Source organism: Oncorhynchus clarkii, chromosome 32, assembly GCF_045791955.1.
Source record: "Oncorhynchus clarkii lewisi isolate Uvic-CL-2024 chromosome 32, UVic_Ocla_1.0, whole genome shotgun sequence".
Taxonomy (NCBI): Eukaryota; Metazoa; Chordata; class Actinopteri; order Salmoniformes; family Salmonidae; genus Oncorhynchus; species Oncorhynchus clarkii.
In genome coordinates, this window is record NC_092178.1 from 20,734,652 (window position 1) to 20,756,308 (window position 21,657).

A 21,657-nucleotide genomic window follows, 5' to 3' on the forward strand; every position below is an offset into this window, starting at 1 on the left:
GACCAATTCAGTTTGTCCGCGATGTGTACGCCGAGGAACTTAAAATTTACTACCCTCTCCACTACTGTCCCATCAATGTGGATAGGTGGGTGCTCCCTCTGCTGTTTCCTGAAGTCCACAATCACCTCCTTTGTTTTGTTGACGTTGAGTGTGAGGTTATTTTCCTGACACCACACTCCGAGGGCCCTCACCTCCTCGTAGGCCGTCTCGTCGTTGTTGGTAATCAAGCCTACCACTGTAGTGTCGTCCGCAAACTTGATGATTGAGTTGGAGGCGTGCATGGCCACGCAGTCGTGGGTGAACAGGGAGTACAGGAGAGGGCTCAGAACGTACCCTTGTGGGGCCCCAGTGTTGAGGATCAGCGGGGTGGAGATGTTGTTACCTACCCTCACCACCTGGGGGCGGCCCGTCAGGAAGTCCAGTACCCAGTTGCACAAGGCGGGGTCGAGCCCCAGGGTCTCGAGCTTGATGACGAGTTTGGAGGGTACTATGGTGTTAAATGCAGCGCTGTAGTCGATGAACAGCATTCTCACATAGGTATTCCTCTTGTCCAGATGGGTTAGGGCAGTATGCAGTGTGGTTGAGATTGCGTCGTTTGTGGACCTATTGGGGCGGTAAGCAAATTGGAGTGGGTCTAGGGTGTCAGGTAGGGTGGAGGTGATATGGTCCTTGACTAGTCTCTCAAAGCACTTCATGATGACGGAAGTGAGTGCTACGGGGCGGTAGTCGTTTAGCTCAGTTACCTTAGCTTTCTTGGGAACAGGGACAATGGTGGCCCTCTTGAAGCATGTGGGAACAGCAGACTGGGATAAGGATTGATTGAATATGTCCGTAAACACACCAGCCAGCTGGTCTGCGCATGCTCTGAGGACGCGGCTGGGGATGCAGTCTGGACCTGCAGCCTTGCGAGGGTTAACACGTTTAAATGTTTTACTCACGTCGGCTGCGGTGAAGGAGAGTCCACAGGTTTTGGTAGCGGGCCGTGTCAGTGGCACTGTATTGTCCTCAAAGTATTGTCCTCAAAAAGTTATTTAGTCTGCCTGGGAGTAAGACATCCTGGTCCGTGACGGGGCTGGTTTTCTTTTTGTAATCCGTGATTGACTGTAGACCCTGCCACATACCTCTTGTGTCTGAGCCGTTGAATTGTGACTCTACTTTGTCTCTATACTCTAATAGCTACACTGTTTGTATTCGGTCATGTTTCCGGTCACCTTGCCCTAGTTAAAAGCAGTGGTTCGCGTTTTCAGTTTCACGCGAATGCTGCCATCAATCCACGGTTTCTGGTTTGGGAATGTTTTAATCGTTGCTATGGGAAGGACATCGCCAATGCACTTTCTAATGAACTCGCTCATCGAATCAGCGTATTTGTCAATGTTGTTGTTGGAAGCAATGCGGAACATATCCCAATCCACGTGATCGAAGCAGTCTTGAAGCGTGGAATCAGATTGGTCGGACCATCGTTGAACAGACCTGAGCGCGGGAGCTTCTTGTTTTAGTTTCTGTCTGTAGGCAGGGAGCAACAAAATGGAGTCGTGGTCAGCTTTTCCGAAAGGAGGGTGGGGGAGGGCCTTATATGCGTCGCGGAAGTTAGAATAGCAATGATCCAAGGTTTTACCAGCCCTGGTTGCGCAATCGATATGCTGATACAATTTAGGGAGTCTTGTTTTCAGATTAGCCTTGTTAAAATCCCCAGTTACAATGAATGCAGCCTCAGGATATGTGGTTTCCAGTTTGCAAAGAGTCAAATAAAGTTTGTTCAGGGCCATCGATGTGTCTGCTTGGGGGGGAATATATACGGCTGTGATTATATTCGAAGAGAATTCCCTTGGTAGATAATGCGGTCGACATTTGATTGTGAGGAATTCTAAGTCAGGTGAACAGAAGGACTTGAGTTCCTGTATGTTGTTGTGATCACACCACGTCTCGTTAATCATAAGGCATATGCCCCTGCCCCTCTTCTTGCCAGAAAGATGTTTGTTTCTGTCGGCGGGATGCATGAAGAAACCAGCTGGCTGCACCGATTCCGTTAGCGTCTCTCGAGTGAGCCATGTTTCCGTGAAGCAAAGAATGTTACAGTCTCTGATGTCCCTCTGGAATGCTACCCTTGCTCGTATTTCATCAACCTTGTTGTCAAGAGACTGGACATTGGCGAGAAGTATGCTAGGGAGTGGTGCGCGATGTGCCCGTCTCTGGAGCCTGACCAGAAGACCGCTTCGTTTGCCTCTTTTACGACGTCGTTGTTTTGGGTCACAGGCTGGGATCCATTCCGTTGTCCTGGGTGGAAGGCAGAACACAGGATCCGCTTCGCGAAAGTCATATTCCTGGTCATACTGATGGTGAGTTGACGTTGCTCTTATATTCAGTAGATCTTCCCGACTGTATGTAATGAAACCTAAGATTACCTGGGGTACCAATGTAAGAAATGACACGTAAAAAAACAAAATACTGCATAGTTTCCTAGGAACGCGACGCGAGGCGGCCATCTCTGTCGGCGCCGGAAGTATTAGCCAGATGAAGCTAGCTGGCTGCTAAAAACATTAGCTTTTGGCAACAGGGTCAAGTTGCTGGCTAGCTAAAAAGGACATTTTTTAACCATTAATGTCAATACTGTCAGTCCTCCATAGGAAACCTGTTGAAATCATAGAAATATAGATAATAGAATAGACACCAGAGCTATTGTCAGAGAATGTATTGCTCATTTCTCTACCATAAGACGCCTCCAACACCGTTTTGGAGAATTTGGCAGTATGTCCAACTGACCTCACAACCGCACACCACGTACGTGTATGGCATCGTGTGGGTGAACGGTTTGCTGATGTCAATGTTGTGAACAGAGTTCCCCATGGTGGTGTTGGGGTTATGGTATGGGCAGGTTTAAGCTATGCACAATGAACAGAATTACATTTTATCAATGGCAATTTGAATGCACAGAGATACGAGATCCTGAAGGCCCATTGTCGTGCCATTCATCTGGCGCCATCACCTCATGTTTTAGCATGATAATGCACGGCCACCTGTCACAAGGATCTGTACACAATTTCTGGAAGCTGAAAATGTTTGGGATGCTCTGGGTCGACACGTACACAGCGTGTTCAGTTCCCGCTTATATACAGCAACTTCGCACAGCCATTGAAGAGGAGTGAGACAACATTCCACAGCCCACAATCAACAGCGTGATCGACTCTATGCAAAGGAGATGTGTCGCGCTGTATGAGGCAAATAGTGGTCACACCAGATACTGCCTGGTTTTCTGATCCATGCACCTACCTTTTTTTATGGTATCTGTGACCAACATTCCCAGTCATGTGAAATCCATATCCTAATGAATTAATTTCAATTGACTGATTCCCATATGAACTGTAACTCAATAAAAATGGTGTTATTGTTGCATGTTGCATTTATATTTTTTGGTGGACTGGTGGCCATCTTTGTGGTATTTAATTAGAAATTACAATTTCGGTTACATTTCTAATTCAATGTTGCACCAGATAAATTGCAGTTGTCTGAAGGGATATGCCCATTCTAGGAGTTGTATTTCTATGATTGAAATGACACCCACCCATTTTTCAAGAGTATGTTGTGTCTCAACTAATGGTGGGCACAACACCATAACCTCAGATTATGTAAAATAAGGTCTAACCTATAACATATGTGAATATGCAAGACGCTTTTTCGTAGATATTAAGTAGTAGATCCCCAAATACCCAATAAAAATACAATATAGTCATTAAGCTGGAATTGTGTAGTAATGCGAATAGGAAATGTATGTTCACCAGTAGGCATGTCCCAAAACCTTGCTCATCACTACTCAAATGACATTCTCCGTACTGACCTATCATTCATGTATGTAGTAAAACAAGGTATTATTGAGTAGAACTTGTAAGGTAGTGATGAATAGTAAATAAAATAAAAAAATTCATAAGGTTGTGGCAATATACTGCCACCTGGTGGCGACTACAAACAATTGCATAATAGGAACTATTACCAATTGATGGTCCTCCAAAATAAATACTAGTGCTTCAAAAAGTACTTATAAGTCCTTGAATTTGACTTGCCACTGTCTGTATGAACCCTGTTACCCAGAAAGACTCATAGCTGTAGTCGCTGCCAAATGTGATTCTAATGTATTGACTCAGGGGTGTAAATTATATATTTCTGTATTTCATTTTCAATGAATTGGAAATTCTTTAAATATTTTTTTTCACTTTGCCATTATGGGGTATTGTGTGTAAAAAAACTAAACGTTTTCATCCATTTTTAATTGGGGCTGTAACACAACAAAATGTGGAATAAGTGAAGAGGTATGAATACTTTCTGAAGGCACTGTATGAATACTTTCTGGAGGCACTGTATGAATACTTTCTGAAGGCACTGTATGAATAAGTGAATGGGTATGAATACTTTCTGAAGGCACCGTATGAATAAGTGAATGGGTATGAATACTTTCTGAAGGCACTGTAGGAATACTTTCTGAAGGCACTGTAGGAATACTTTCTGAAGGCACTGTAGGAATACTTTCTGAAAGCACTGTATGAATAAGTGAAAGGGTATGAATACTTTCTGAAGGCACTGTAGGAATAAGTGAAAGGGTATGAATACTTTCTGAAGGCACTGTATGAATAAGTGAAAGGGTATGAATACTTTCTGAAGGCACTGTATGAATAAGTGAAAGGGTATGAATACTTTCTGAAGGCACTGTATGAATAAGTGAAAGGGTATGAATACTTTCTGAAGGCACTGTAGGAATAAGTGAAAGGGTATGAATACTTTCTGAAGGCACTGTATGAATAAGTGAAAGGGTATGAATACTTTCTGAAGGCACTGTATGAATAAGTGAAAGGGTATGAATACTTTCTGAAGGCACTGTATGAATAAGTGAAAGGGTATGAATACTTTCTGAAGGCACTGTATGAATAAGTGAAAGGGTATGAATACTTTCTGAAGGCACTGTATGAATAAGTGAAAGGGTATGAATACTTTCTGAAGGCATTGTATGAATAAGTGAAAGGGTATGAATACTTTCTGAAGGCACTGTAGGAATACTTTCTGAAGGCACTGTAGGAATACTTTTTGAAGGCACTGTAGGAATACTTTTTGAAGGCACTGTAGGAATACTTTCTGAAGGCACTGTATGCGTCTCTCACCTCAACCAACCACTATTTAGAACACTACTCCCTGATGCCAGTAGGTCTGACCTCCTGACTGGCCCTCCCTATAGTGTGTGTGTGTGTTTATGTGCCTTCTCTATCCGTGTGGGTTAGTAATGGTGACTATTTCTCAATCCGTTGGACTGAATCATTGATTGTGCAATTGTTGACTCGTTTTAAACTGAAGTTCAAGTGAAGAGCTGGCAAACTACACCCCCCCCCGATCGCACATACGTACGTACACACACACACACACACACACACACACACACACACACACACACACACACACACACACACACACACACACACACACACACACACATGTACAGACACACACACGTTCCATAGGTGAGCTCAACAGCCCGGGGCTCCATTCCAACACCACTTCCTGGAACCTTGGTATAGCGGCATTGATGTTGCTTAGAAAGGGACATGTTTGCATTTTGACTGAGGGGAAAAACCACATGGGAGCGGTCGAGCCCCCTTACAATTGCATCCGTCCTCGTCAGCACTACAAATCTGGAACCGTGGGAGAAGTCCCCTGCGGTCATGAAATGGTCCAATGATTGGACCTAGTGTGGTTTTGACACCCGTTCAGGAATCACGACACAGCGGGGGAGGTAAAGTAGATCCTCCCTCTATCTGATCTGCTTTAGAGAATGTGTCATTCCCAGAGAAATGCCTCTTGAACAGAACACTACACCTCTGTGTGGAGTTCACACACTGCGTTCTGTTTTCCCTCCGGCTCCTTTTATGATTGGGGAAAATGTGAGTTAATTCACTTCAGTTCAAATGAAAAAGGATTTGGAAAAACAGCTTTGGGTGAAAAAGAGAGGCAGTAGAACTGACGTATGCCAGCCGGAAACCCTTAATAGGGTGGTTGCGTGGGGGTGTATTTGTGTGTCTTTGTGTGTGAGTGCAGTGTGCTGGCAATGCCTAATGGTTTGCACAAGCGAATCCTGATGTAGCAGTTGCCAGGGCAACGGATCAGCATGAGTCTTAGTGTGCAGGTGCTGTTCCTTGTGTCCTACTCCTGGAGCCTCCTACGATGAGATAGAGGGAGGAATGGAGGGAGGACAGGGAGCACTGGGCAGCTCAGGTAAGACTGATAAAATGGGTTTGATAGAAGTAGTGAAGTACATAAATGAGGGAGAGAGTGATTTTAAGAAAGCCTAGTTACAACACTAACAGGGGATGAAATAAAGGTGGAAAAATAACAGAGGAAGAAAAAGGGGTAGGAGAAGAAGAATTTCACACAAAAGGACTCCAGTCTTTGAGGACAGTCCTGGACCTCAGCTGACGCTCGGTAGGGGCCCGTAAGAAAAATCATACTCCTGCAAAGAGCAGGGATGACTGAGGGAGAGAATGAGAAGTAGAGAATGGGAGAGAAGAGTAGTTAACAGAGTAGGAGCAACAATGCAATAAACTCAGCAAGCCAGAGTGACTGGCAGAAGAATAGAGGTGTGGAGATCGGGGGGGGGGGGGGGGGGGGGCTTATGGCTATTGGGAGGGTTGGCACAGTGACAAGACAGAGTGTGTGGACGCACGTCAGCTTAGATCTACCGGCCAGAGAGGACAGCCATGCAGTGTTACCCCCCCCCCCCCCTAAAGTCTCTTTTCGCTTTCTGCTCCACAGTGACATACTGAAGGAAAAATAATTACAGCCAGCCTGGCAACAATGATATGCTCTCTGAGTCCCTGAGCCTCTGGGCTGGGGTTTGAATCACCACTGTTCTCATAATGTTTCCCTCTTTTCCTCCCTTTTCCATTCACCATCTCTAGTCCAATAATGGAACCCCTCAAATCATCAAATAGCATTTATTCCTTGGCCTGTAAGTGTACCATGTGACTTTTTGGTTATAGGGCTCTGGTCAAAAGTAGTGCACTACGTAGGGAATAGGGTGCCATTTGAGATGCAATCCATGTCAACAACCTATTGGCAGAGGTGGTCATTACTATTAATGACACACAGTTTGTTGCCTGAACTTAATAGCTAAGCAGATCATTAATTCAATGTCAACATTTATATTCTGCATTCATACAGTGGACACACATTAGACCGTACACCATCTGACGCACACACATTAAAGAGCCGTTACATACTTAGGATGACACACACACATACGTTAGCATATGCGGGGCTATATGATACTAGCACAAATGACTCCCGTCTCTCTTTTTCACGCACGCATGTACACACACCCTTTCTCCAGCCTTGCTATACGATGTTGTCTTTGACTACAGGTGACAAACAGGCTTTGGCCGGTGATGTGTGTTTGACCGTAGGTGGTCTCGACCTACCAGATGTTGGGGCTGACACATGGGTTGAGAGGGGCAGGTGGGCGGACAGAAGGGAAGTTAGATGGAATTTGTGTGGTGGTTGGGTTAAGGTCATGCTAAAGGCTTAAAGTTGTATCTCTAGCGACACGGCTGTACCGATGCATCAAGTCTGTAACCAACAGGACCCTGAACAGCTTCTACCTCCAAGCCATAAGACTGCTAAATAGTTTGTCCATGTAGCTATTGTTTACCTATTTTACGATCTGCGTTGACCCTTTTTTGACTTGTGACATACACTGCTGCTACTGTTTTTTTAACTATCCTGTTGCCTAGTCACTTGATCCCTACCTATATTTACATACAGTATCTACCTCAGTTACCTCGTACCCCTGCACATCGACTCGGTACTGGTACCCCGCGTATATAGCCAAATTATCGTTACTCATTGTGTATTTATTCCTTGTGTAATAATTTTTCTATTATAAAAAAATATACACTGCTCCAAAAAATAAAGGGAACACTAAAATAACACATCCTAGATCTGAATGAATGAAATATTCTTATTAAATACTGTTTTCTTTACATAGTTGAATGTGCTGACAACAAAATCACACAAAAATTATCAATGGAAATCAAATTTATCAACCCATGGAGGTCTGGATTTGGAGTCACACTCAAAATTAAAGTGGAAAACCACACTACAGGCTGATCCAACTTTGATGTAATGTCCTTAAAACAAGTCAAAATGAGGCTCAGTAGTGTGTGTGGCCTCCACGTGCCTGTATGACCTCCCTACAACGCCTGGGCATGCTCCTGATGAGGTGGCGGATGGTCTCCTGAGGGATCTCCTCCCAGACCTGGACTAAAGCATCCGCCAACTCCTGGACAGTCTGTGGTGCAACGTGGCGTTGGTGGATGGAGCGAGACATAATGTCCCAGATGTGCTCAATTGGATTCAGGTCTGGGGAACGGGCGGGCCAGTCCATAGCATCAATGCCTTCCTCTTGCAGGAACTGCTGACACACTCCAGCCACATGAGGCTTAAGTGTTCCCTTTATTTTTTTGAGCAGTGTATATATATATCTCTGCATTGTTGGGAAGTAAGCATTTGTTTATGAAGCATGTGACATTTATGTGTTAAGGGTTTGGTTTTGCATGGGCTGTCTGTCACCACAACACAGTGGACTGTAAGCTCTCCTATCCTCAGCACACCTGTGTGTGTGTGTGGCTCTCAGGTTGCTCTGAAATTATACCCTATTCCCTATGTACAGTAGTGCACTACTCCTATTCCCTATTTACTGCACTACTTTTGACCAGAGCCCATTACTTTTGACTAGAGCCTTTGACCAGAGCCCTGGTCAAAAGTAGTGAACATTTAGGGATTAAGGTGCGATTTGTGACACAGCCTCCGTGGTGTGTTGAGGGGCAGGACATTCTGAGGTGAATTGTCTTCAAGGTCCAGTAGAATGATGCTGAAGGTTCTCTGTAATAAGCAACACAACAGGCCATCAATCTGACATTATTGGGAAGATTTATTCTACACAGGTTTTGTTTTGTTAACTGCTGCTGTGTATTTTTTCGTTGTAATATACTGTTCAAGGTCCAGTTGAAGGATGGTCTGAAATGAACAGCACAACAAGCAATCTAATGCCATTCTCTGTAGAGAATTGCTCCACGATGCTTATGTAATGTTAACTGGTGCTTTGTGTGTTTGCTGGTGTAACCTGACAGATATTCCTGCCTGGTTTTGTAAGGATTAGTGCTGAGCGATTTCGTGCTTTTTGAGGTTGTTTCGGTTCGATTATTTAAAAAAATATCACGGTTTCGGTTTCACTATTATTTTTGTCAACATTTAATGCATAATGAAATAATGACAGGACAATTATTATTATTTTCAATTGAAATTCCAAAGTTCAAAATATCGAACATTCAATTGCCAAAACATTGAAAATATTCCATTGTCTCTGTCAGGTCCACATTGGGTAGACATCAATAGAAAAATAAGAAATTACTATGAAATAATAAAACATTTCAGTTGTGTATATTACTTTAGTTTTTATTTGATTACTATTCATTTTTATTCCTTAGTCATCATCTCATCTTTACTCAGACAGTTGCAGTCAGCCAGCCAGGCCATCTTATCTATGTGCTCCCAATACTGTGCTATTTAACTAGCCTGCCTAAGTATGCTGCAGAGCTGTCTGACTAAATTATCTTACTAGTTCTTCAAAGTAGATAAGACATACTTTCACAAACTGTCTCTGTCCCTCTCGTCGTTGTGTACATTCCTCAATTAGTTGTTTTAATAATTGAACCCCCTCAGTACCGGTAATGATGGTCTTGTGTGGGTGCGTGGGTGTGTGGGTGTGTATGGATTTGTAGGAAGGGAGAGGAGGTGGAGGAGGAATTGAGTGTATAGGCCTATGGTCTAAAGTGTGTGCTGGTGTCAGCATGGCCCTGTTCTTGGTTGTGTGGACCTGATGGATTCTAGCGGGTGGGTCGATGTTGATATATTGAAAGACCCCCACTGTGGGTGTGTGAGTCATCAGGAACATGAATGTGGGGTCAGCAGGGTCAGTCAGGTCAATATTATACACACACACACTCACTAACTTACTCCTGAGGGATCGGGTTCAGACGGTTCCTGACCTTTCACCTCTCAGACAGTGTACAGGCAGCAGAGCCCGTACTGACAGGTGGCAGTCAGGTGTAAGGGGTTGATGTATTGTCTGGACTCTGGAGGATCTGGTTTATGATGGGAAACTCATGCTCCACTCCTCCTTACAGGTCAAGCTCTGGCATCAAGCCTCCATCAGCTATTGAGTGCTTCCCAAATGGCACCCCATTCCCTATTTAGTGCACTACTTTTGACCAAAGTAGACGTTGGTCAAAAGTAGTGCACTAACTAGAGAATGGGTGCCATTTGAGATACAGCACTTCAGTTTGTTGACCAGACTCACTGTGGAAACAGCCTTTTCTAATGGAAAAGCCAGTCAGCCATGACACCAGTGTTTCTTTCCAAGCTGCCTCCCAAATGGCATCCTATACCTAATAAACAGTGCACTATGTAGGGAATAAGATGCCATTTGGGACTCCCGAAGAAAATGTGAAAAATGTTGACCAAGGCCCTGGATATTGAGGGTGTGAAAGAGAGCAAGTAGGAGATGAGGTGTTGGAGAAAGAAAGAGGGGGGGGGGGGGGTCTACTGTAAAAAGAGTTGAAGGGGCCTATGCCAACAGAGCTGACTGTTTGTGTTGCTCTACATAGTTCTACGTACATTTGTGCGGCTGTGTTTGCTCCGTTTGCATAGCCTTTGTTGAGCTCTTAAGGAGGCAATGGAAATAGCTGTATGAGTAAGGGGGATGGAGGAGGGGAAGGGGGGATGAAGGAGGAGGGGGTTGACTGCCTGCTGGTTGTGTAACATGTGGGCCGTCTTCCTTTAGCAGCTGTTGCCATGGGGAAAAATGGTGAAGGGAGGTGTTTTCTGAGCTCACTACGCCTCACTCGCATACTCAGGAGAGAGAGAGACTGACTGTCTGGGGATTTCTAAGCTCCCTGCGACTGTCCCCAACCGACTTGCGTTGTCTGTCTGTCTGTCTGTCTGTCTGTCGAGGCTGAGAGAAGGTGCTTAAATTGTATGATTGTTTTTTCGAGATACTGTAGATCCCACTGAAACTGGATTGTGTTTCTAAACAAAGCATAAATTCTGTTTTAGAGGCCCTATCATTTGCCTGGATATTATCATGAACTAGACTATACTTAGTTTATTTTATAGAGCATGAGAGTGTGTGTGCTCTCACATGGTGTGTGTGTTTATGACTACAAATTCTGCAATGAAACTGCTGGGCTGGGACTCAATGCTCCCTCAGGTGTTCCTTATAAATATATATATATATAAAAGAGCTATAAAAAATAAACTGTGTCTCTCCCAGTTTTTCTGTGTGTGTGAGTGCGTTTGCACGTGTGTGGGTGCGCCAATGACTAACTGGGGTGGGTCTCAGGAGTGTGATGGTGGAGTCACTCTGTAACCAGGTGACTGACAGACAGACAGAGAGAGAGGGCTGCTGTAGCACCAGCTTGCAGAGAGAAGAACACAGCTGAGACCAAGCAGCAAGTACACAGCACACAATGTGCAGCACTCCCTCTGCTGAGACTTCCTGGTGTGTGTTTCTGTGAGAGAGCGGGAGATTCTGTGTGTGTGTGTTCGTGCTTGTGTGTGTGTGTGTGTGTGAGAGAGAGAGACAGAGAGAGAGAGTGGGAGAGAAATAGGGAGAGAGTGTGTGTGTGTGTGTGTGTGTGTGTGTGTGTGTGTGTGTGTGTGTGTGTGTGTGTGTGTGTGTGTGTGTGTGTGTGTGTGTGAGAGAGAGCGAGAGAGTGTGTGTGAGAGAGCGAGAGGGAGAGAGTGTGTGTGTGTTTGCACTTTTCCCTGTTTCTCTTTTTATGTGTGAGTGTGTATGTGTGTCTGTTTCTATGTAGGAATGTGTGTGTGTGTGTGTGTGTGTGTGTGAGAGAGTGTGTATACTGTGCATATGTTTCTCTTTTTATGTGTGTGTGTGTGTCGGTTTCTATGTGAGAATGTGTGTTTGTGTGTGTCTGTTTCTCTGTGTCTATTTCTGTCCTGCTATGTGTGTATGTGTGTGTTAGCTTCACTCATTAGTCCCTGTTTGTGTATTAGCTACGGATGTCCGCCTTGGCAGGAGCGAAGCGAGAACTCATGGTCCAGCAGCAGATAGGATCAATGCACAGGACAGATCGATGTGTATTCAAAACTGATGTGGGGCCATGGGATGTTGTTGCGCACCACAAGTGGGTTAGCAGCTAATCTGCTCTGATGTTGAGCAGTGTGTGTGTGTGTGCAGAGACGTCTTGCCCATAGGGGGCACAAGGGTACACCCCCTCAGATTTGTCAAGTTTTTATTGTATTTTTACGACGTTCATTTAATAACTACACATCATTTTTAAGCCCATGTTTTATCATGATTATTCGTAATCATATCTGTCAGCTGTATTTTGAGGAGGGGGCACAGTGACTCGAACCCCCCCCCCCCTCTTATTCTTTCAGTTTCCTTTCAAGGTGCACCACGGAGAAAAGACACACGTTGTTTGATTTGACTTTAGCTGCCGGTGATGGGCAGGACTCGCAGGAGGTATGTTTGTAAATTAATTTGCTCAAGATATGTAGCCTATTGATTCCTTCTCGATTAATATAATGAACATGTTTTGTTGTTTCTCTGTAACACTAGCAACATCCATTTTAGGAAGTTGGCTTTAGCTAGCCAGCTAGATAGGTTCCCTGTCTCCCAACCAATAACTAGGTACCAAGCCAATTCAGGCTATCAATGGAGTTCGAGTCGCTTGTCTAACTATCTTAGCTTGCATGCCTGCTGGCAAGGTTGCTAGACTTTAGAAAAGCAAGCAATTACTAAATGTACTGAATAAGACACATCTTTCCCCCCCCAGATTTTACTAGAGACACAGAGAAGGATATTTAGTTTCTTTAAAAAAAAAGGATACAGACAGGTCAGGAGGTATGCTTAGATATACAAAACATACGTGGTTTAAATGTAATCTGGCATTTTATGATAATATCATGATATTTGTGTATTAATTATGATGCCATGATATGTGCCTGTATTGATGATGTGTGCTAATTATTTTTTTATTTCACCTTTATTTAACCAGGTAGGCCAGTTCAGAACATGTTCTCATTTACAACTGTGACCTGGCCAAGATAAAGCAAAGCAGTGCGACACAAACAACAACATAGAGTTACATATGGAATAAACAAAAGTACAGTCAATAACACAATAGAAAAGTCTATATACAGTATGTGCAAATGAGGTAAGATTAGGGAGGTAAGGCAATAAAGAGTCATATTGGTGAAATAATGACAATTTATCAATTAAACACTGGAGTGATAGATGTGCAGAAGATGAATGTGCAAGTAGAGATACTGGAGTGCAAAGGAGCAAAACAATAAATAACAATATGGGGATGAGGTAGTTGGGTGGGCTATTTACAGATCAACTATGTACAGGTGCAATGATCTGTAAGCTGCTCTGACAGCTGATGCTTAAAGTTAGTGAGGGTGATATGTGTCTCCAGGTTCAGTGATTTTTGCAATTTGTTCCAGTCATTGGCAGCAGAGAACTGGAAGGAAAGGCGGCCAATGAGGAATTGGCTTTGGGGGTGATCAGTGGAGTACCTGCTGGAGCACGTGCTACGAGTGGGTGCTGCTATGGTGACCAGTGAACTGAGATAAGGCGGGGCTTTACCTAGCAAATACTTATAGATGACCTGGAGCCAATGGGCGACGAATATGAAGTGAGGGCCAGCCAACGAGAGTATACAGGTTGCAGTGGTGGGTAGTATATGGGGCTTTGGTGACAAAACGGATGGCACTGTGATAGACTGCATCCAATTTGCTGAGTAGAGTGTTGGGGGCTATTTTGTAAATGACATCGCCGAAGTCAAGGATCGGTAGGATTGTCAGTTTTACACGGGTATGTTTGGCAGCATGAGTGAAGGATGCTTTGTTGCGAAATAGGAAGTCGATTCTAGATTTAATTTTGGATTGGAGATGCTTAATGTGAGTCTGGAAGGAGAGTTTACAGTCTAACCAGACACCTAGGTATTTGTAGTTGTCCACATATTCAAAGCCAGAACCGTCCAGAGTAGTGATGCTAGATGGGCGGGCAGGTGTGGGCAGCGATCAGTTGAAGAGCATGCATTTAGTTTTACTTGCATTTAAGAGCAGTTGGAGGCCACGGATGGAGAGTTGTATGGCATTGAAGCTCGTCTGGAGGTTTGTTAAAAGAAGGGCCTGAAGAATTCAGAATGGTGTCGTCTGTGTAGAGGTGGATCAGAGAATCACCAGCAGCAAGAGCGACATCATTGATGTGTACAGAGAAGAGAGTCGGCCCGAGAATTGAACCCTGTGGCACCCCCATAGAGACTGCCAGAGGTCCGGACAACAGGCCCTCCGATTTGACACACTGAACTATATCTGAGAAGTAGTTGGTGAAGCAGGCGAGGCAGTCATTTGAAAAACCAAGGCTGTTAAGTCTACCGATAAGAATGCGATGATTGACAGAGTCGAAAGACTTGGCCAGGTCGATGACTACGGCTGCACAGTAATGTATTTTATTGATGGCGGTTGTGATGTTGTTTAGGACCTTGAGCGTGGCTGAGGTGTACCCATGACCAGCTCAGAAACCAGATTGCATAGCGGAGAAGGGATTCTAAATGGTCGGTGGTCTGTTTGTTAAATTGGCTTTCGAAGACCTTAGAAAGGCAGGGTAGGATAGATATAGATCTAACAGTTTGGGTCTAGAGTTTCTTCCCCTTTGAAGAGGGGGATGACCGTGGCAGCTTTACAATCTTTAGGGATTATGATCCCATGTACTGTGTTGTAATGTGGATGTAATATCCTAGGCATGTTAGTGCAGTATGTTATGTGATTAACATCAGTCAGTCTAACACCCTCATTAAAATTACAATTGAACATAATGACTATGGCTCAGGATTGCAGGAAAAAAGCTGTTTAGGGTGTTTGAAAAATGGTAAATTCTCCAATTTCCACCCCCCCCTCCAAACTCACATACTTCATGCCCCCTCTAAAATAATGGGTTCATTACGCCTCTGTGTGTCTGTATTTGTGTGAAGCGGAATTAGGCACCAGATCTTTTTCTCCCCCAGCATCCTGCTTTGGTTAGATTGTTTTGAGAGAGATATAGCCACGTTAATCTGTATTTATTACTTATTTTATTATTACGTGTTTTATTTTCAATTATTCTATTTTTCTCTCTCTGAGTTGTTGGGAAGGGCCCGTAAATAAGCATTTAGTCTACACATGTTGTTTTACGAAGCATGTGACAAATACGATTTGATTTGAGTGAGTGAGCGAGCGAGAGAGCTGACGCTTTGGTAGGGGAAGTCGGCACAATGGCAGCCAGGGCTTTCCCCGATTTAGAGCAGGGATTAAAAAAACTGGAGGAGAGAGGGACAAAAAAAAGGAAAGGCAAGGCAGAAAGAGAGAGAAGGAAGGGAAGCTTGGCTGCATGCTAGCTGCCGCTCCAGCAAAAGGGGAGGGAGGCAGAAGTGTAAAGAGAAAGCTCAGACTCTTGTCTCACTCAGTGGAGTTTTGAGTGAGTGAGTTCTCAGACAGACAGACGGTGACCAGACGGAGGCTCTCTGCCTTCCTTTCTGCTCTGCTGTGGCATTTCAGGAGTTGAGGAGGGGGCAAGAAGGAATGTCAGCCGGTTATTGTTCTGGAGGAGCATGTCTGACTGACAGACTGTGTGGGGAATGTTAGGTCAGGTGTTCCCCTGTAAGCTACATGTCGTCTGACTCGAAGGAAAGACGAGAAGAGAAGACAGAGACTTCAGACTACACAACAGAACAGAGTTCTCTGCCTCTTGCACAGGTATTGTGATGTGTTTGTGCGTGCGTGCGTTGATTTATGGCTGCGTGTTATTGAAACAGCATTATATACTCATATAGAGCTTGTTGAGTTTCAGTTTTCTCCTCTACTGTATCCATGTTTTTCATTGATCCCCTCTTTCTTTACCTCCTACTGTATCAATGGTTTTCATTTGGAGATATAGATATTTTAGGGCCGATATCGATTTTTGGGGGTCAAGGAGGCCGATGTCTGATATTTTAGGCCGATATTCAAAAGCATTATATTTGTAAATTTTTATGACAAATATTACCAGAGATTAATGCATATATATATAATTTTTTACTAAATTAACTACAAAACAACATAATTGTAATACTTGAATACTTATTTGAATGGTAAATCTTTTGATAAACTGTATGAATTAAGATGGCATAGGCCTACTCACAAAACAGGTGAATGTGGAGTCAGTAAGAGTGTGTGCATGCATTGAGTTATTGAGCTTGTGTTCCTTCCATTTGGGACTTACACAGAGTGGACAAAACATTAAGAACACCTTCCTAATATTGAGTTTGATTAAAAATCCTTCTTTAACCTGTCTCCTCCCCTTCATCGTCACTGATTTTGAAGTGGATTTAACAAGTGACTCAAATGGCTAGTTCAGCTATCTGTCAAGAAATTGGCGTATTGTAACTTGATCCTACTGTTACATATCTCCCCATCGCTCATATCACTTGCTGCTGTTTACTGCTACTATGAGAACTAGCTCAATGGCAATGACATTTGCAACCAATCCATGTGAATAATATTTAACAAGGAGACTGAGGGTAGAAAAAAGCTGAAAAGGCTATGCACGTTCTGTCTGTGACTCAAGTCTGCCCATAGTTTGTGAAGTGAGAATGCACACTCGCTCGCGCTGATCTACAGCTTTCTTGGCCCCTAAACCTGCAGGAAGATTCTTAGGTTGCTAAACCTATTTCCAACCTTTATTTAGGTCGCTTAAAACACTTCCTACTTTCCCTACTACAACAATCATCTAATCTGACTGTCAACTGTCAATTTACGGATACGATTGCGGCTGGTCAGATCATCACACCAGTAAATAGCTAACCTTACACCCCAAGTCAGATGTCTCGTTGCCAAAAATGGTGCATGTTCAAAAGGATAACCAGCTAATGTTGGATAGCTACGTTGGCTATTATCTCCTGATATCTTAGCAGGGGTGTTTATCTAGCCAGCTACAGTAGCTAGCATAGTAGCTAATCTAGCTATTACCACAGATGAAAGGATTAGTTATCATAATCTTTACTAACAGGGCACATAGCTATCTGCTTAGCTAGCTAGCTTGTTTATTGCATGCATGTCCGGGAATGTCGACACAAGCTTTATTATTAGTGAATTAACTAAATTAATATTTCCAGTCACAGCTAGCTTGCTGCTGATTTTCCTAGCTAGACATTCCTCTGCATTCTGCAGGGCTCGTGGCTCAGGCGGTGAGTGTCGACTGGCATACAGTACCAACAGTTTTGCTATGTAAAGGGACTATCGGCAAAGCCAACAGAGAAGGGCTAATAGAATAGAAAAGGCCAATATCGGCCCGATATATCGGCTGATTATCGGTCCTTCACTATTTTCATTGATCCCCCTCTTTCTTTACCTCCTCTACTGTAGCCATGGTTCTGATTGACTCCTTCTCTCTTCACCTCCTTTCGTTATCGCTCTCTCCTTTCATCTAACTTCTTAGACCATTAAGAGTGCTGTTGCTACTTTGTGGTGTTTTTGTGTGGCACTGTGAACTGTTTGTCATATCCTGTCCAGGCAGAGTTGGGATTGAGGCCTCCCTTTTCCCTGATCCTTTTTGAATTTGTTTTACCTTTACTGTAAAATAATACGTATCAAGTTTGGAGGGTGGTATGTTATGGATGATGTGTAACATCTTAAAGAGTGCCTGTGTCTTTAAGAGTGTATAATAAGAAAAATAGCCTAGTGGGGATATGTTTTTTGTTCATTATATGTGCCCAACCAGATGATGCAGGTAGCCTAGTAGTAAGAGTGTTTGGCCAGTTACCGATAGGTTGCTGGATCGAATCCCCGAGCTGACAAGGTAAAAATCAGCCGTTCTGCCTCTGAACAAGGCAGTTAACCCACCGTTCCCCAGTAGGCCTTCATTATAAGCAAGAATTTGTTTTTAACTGACTTGCCTAGTTAAATAAAGGTTCCGTTTAAAAAATGTAAATGCAGGCTACTTTCTGTCTGTTGGCCTTGACATTGGCAGGATGGTTGATGTTGGTCAGGGGCTAACAAGGCTAAATGCTAACTCCACTCCCACTAACTCCTCAGTCAGTCCAATCAGTGAGTGAGTCTTTAAGCAGGGCTTACTTACTGCACACGTTTGTGGTGTGTTTCTTCATGGGCAGAGTGACGTAGGACCAAGGAGAACGAGGTGAACCCAGCAGGATGAGCTGCTGGATGGGGGGTGGTTACATAACAGACAGCCAAGTCCCACAGAGGAGAGCTGCGCATGTGTGTGTGTGTGCTCGCGCATATGTGTGAGAGGAGGTGGTCTTGACTGACTCTTCCACCCACCATGAGCTCATCAGCTCACTTAGCTCATCCTATCACAGCAATAGGGTGATGTGTGTTTGTGCATGTGTGTCTGTGGGTGGTGCATGCGAACAGTCATGTTTGTGTTTATGTGTGTGTGTGTGTGTGTGTGTGTGTGTGTGTGTGTGTGTGAGAGAGAGATCTCCCTCCCTCAGTGTTTTGTTCAACATAGCCATGGTCTCCCTGCTTTATTTCATCAAGGTATTTTAATGACATAATCATCCTACTACCTCTGCTAGAGGTACAAGGACACCTTCATCTCAAATGGAACCCTATTCCCTTTATGACCAGGGCCCAACATTCACCATGATGAAATTAAAGGGTGGGAAAAAACTAGCTTACAGGATTGTTACGATGTCTTTACCATCTGGGTGCAGTAATACTCTGTAACAGTGGTCTGATACACGACATTAACCTGATGTTCAGTGGATGTCTTTGTTTTGTTATGCTGTTATAGGGGTGCAAAAGAGATGGAGGGAAAAAAACAAGAGAGGAGAGAGAGTGGGAAGAGAGAGATGGAAAGAGTGAGGAGTGGGAGAGATGGAGAGTGTGGGGGGAGGGTAGAGAGAAGGCTCTCCTCTGTCAGCGTGTTCCACTGGGTGTGATTATGTAACGTTACCTCCTGCCTGCCTGTCGAGTAACAACATGAGGCAGAGGCATGGCAGCAGCAACAACAACATCAAGGTAGCTAGCAAGCAGTGCCTCTCTCCTCTCAGCCTACTGAGACCCTCCTTTCTTTCTGTGGACTGGTGTAAGACTCCACTGATTTTATGCCATTTTGCATCAGTAACACAAGCTTAATAGTGCACATTTGACACTCCTCGTGTCTTCCTTATCTTTCATATTTTGCTATAATAAGTGAAGAACATTTTATTTTTTGTGCACTCAGTTGTTCAAAAGACAGGCTGACATTATCTTTGAGAAAGGTCTTGGCCGAGCAGTTAATTTCAGATGCATAAAGGAGCATTTGAACGTGGCCTTTCTGTCCCATTCCTGCAGTTCTGATCGCAACCATATTTGACACAAACACTATGCTGCGGTCTAGAGAAAAGACTGATAGAAATGCCTCTCATAGGGAATGTTATTAAAGAAGAGGCAGGCTTCTTCAATACAGTCGTTGTTCATCTGCTGTTTTGTCACTCTGGATGGGAGGCAGGGGGGTTGATCGAAGCAATTGCTTTAAATCAGAGGAATTCTTGTAATTTCATGTTTGTGTGTGTGACTGTGAATTGTAAAATATAACCCTATGAATATTACACACACACACACACACACACACACACACACACACACACACATTAACTCAGATGTTCGTGTCCTGCCGTGAAACTTCCATTAATACACACACACACACAGAAACACTCTTGATCGTCCATTAACACACACACAATACCAGTGAGAAGTTTGGATACCCCTACTCATTCCAGGGTTTCTTTATTTTTACTATTTTTTACATTGTAGAATATTAGTGACATCAAAACTAAGGAATCATGTAGTAACCAAAAAAGTGTTCAAATATATTTTATATTTGAGATTCTTCAAAGTAGCCACCCCTTACCTTGATGATAGCTTTGCACACTCTTGGCATTCTCTCAACCAGCTTCATGAGTCAGTCACCTGGAATGCATTTCAATTAACATGTGTGCCTTGGTAAAAGATCCTTTGTGGAATTGCTTTCCTTAATGCTTTTGAGCCAATCAGTTGTGTTGTGACAAGGTAGGGGTAGTATACAGAAGATAGCCCTATATAGTAAAATACCAAGTCCATATTTTGGCAAGAACAGCTCAAATAAGCAAAGAGAAACGACAGTCCATCATTATATAGGACATGAAGGTCAGTCAATCCGGAAAATGTAAAGGACTTTGAAAGTTTCTTCAAATGCCGTCGCAAAAACCATCAAGCGCCATGATGAAACTGGCTCTCATGGGGACTGCCACAGGAAAGGAAGACCCAGAGTTACCTCTGCTGCAGTTCCATGATGAAACTGGCTCTCATGGGGACTGCCACAGGAAAGGAAGACCCAGAGTTCAAATCAAATTTGATTTGTCACATGCGCCGAATACAACAGATGTGGGTGGGCCTTACAGTGAAATGCTTACTTACAAGCCCTTAACCAACAATGCAGTTAAGTCAAATGAAGTGTTAAGTAAAACATAGATAATAGTAATAACAGTAACAAATAATTAAAGAGCAGCAGTAAAATAACAATAGCGAGGCTACATACAGGGGCTACCGGTACAGAGTCAATGTGAGGGGGCACCGGTTAGTCGAGTTTAATGAGGTAAAATGTACACTACCGTTCTGGATCAAGTTTGGGGTCACTTAGAAAAGTCCTTGTTTTTGAAAGAAAAGCTAAATATGTCCATTTAAAATATTAAATTGATCAGAAATATAGTGTAGACATTGTTAATGTTGTAAATGACTATTGTTGCTGAAAACGGCAGATTTTTTATGGAATATCTACATAGTCCGTAGAGGCCCATTTTATCAGCAACCATCACTCCTGTGTTCCAATGGCACATTGTGTTAGCTAATCCAAGTTTATTATTTTAAAAGGCTAATTAATCATTAGAAAAACCCTTTTGCAAATACAGTATGTTAGCACAACTGAAAACTGTTGTTCTGATTTAAAGAAGCAACAAAACTGACCTTTAAACTAGTTGAGTATCTGGAGCATCAGCATTTGTGGGTTCGATTACAGGCTCAAAATGGCCAGAAACAAAGCACTTTCTTCTGAAACTCGTCAGTCTATTCTTGTTCTGAGAAATGAAGGCTATTCCATGCAAGAAATTGCCAAGAAACTGATGATCTGGTACAACACTGTGTGCTACTCCCTTCACAGAACAGCGTGAACTGGCTCTAACCAGAATAGAAAGAGGAGTGCACCACTAAGCAAGAGGACAAGTACATTAAAGTGTCTAGTTTGAGAAACAGATGCCTCACAAGTCCTCAACTGGCAGCTTTGTTAAATAGTACCCGCAAAACACCAGTCTCAACGTCAACAGTGAAGAGGCGACTCCGGGATGCTGGCCTTCTAGGCAGAGTTCCTCTGTCCAGTGTCTGTGTTCTTTTGCCCATCTTAATATTTTTTTCAGTCTGAAATGTGGCTTTTTATTTGCAACTCTGCCTAGAAGGGCAGAATCCCGGAGTCGCCTCTTCACTGTTGACGTTGAGACTGGTGTTTTGCGGGTACTATTTAACAAAGCTGCCAGTGTTTTGGGG

The 21,657-nt window shown here is 43.5% G+C and overlaps 1 protein-coding gene across 6 annotated transcripts in view; it reads left to right on the forward strand.

The window, feature by feature from the left end:
- The window catches only part of LOC139391650 (HIVEP zinc finger 1), an 86,186-nt gene that overhangs the window by 18,939 nt on the left and 45,590 nt on the right, over window positions 1-21,657 (forward strand). The window contains exon 1 of one of the 6 annotated variants that reach the window (XM_071139048.1): window positions 15,565-15,855. The exons of 4 other annotated variants lie outside the window; for them this stretch is intronic. The gene's annotated coding sequence lies outside the window, so the exon portion shown is untranslated. Of the gene's footprint in view, window positions 1-15,564; window positions 15,856-21,657 lie in introns of those variants that run through there. One more of the 6 variants, XM_071139049.1, reaches the window with a different exon arrangement.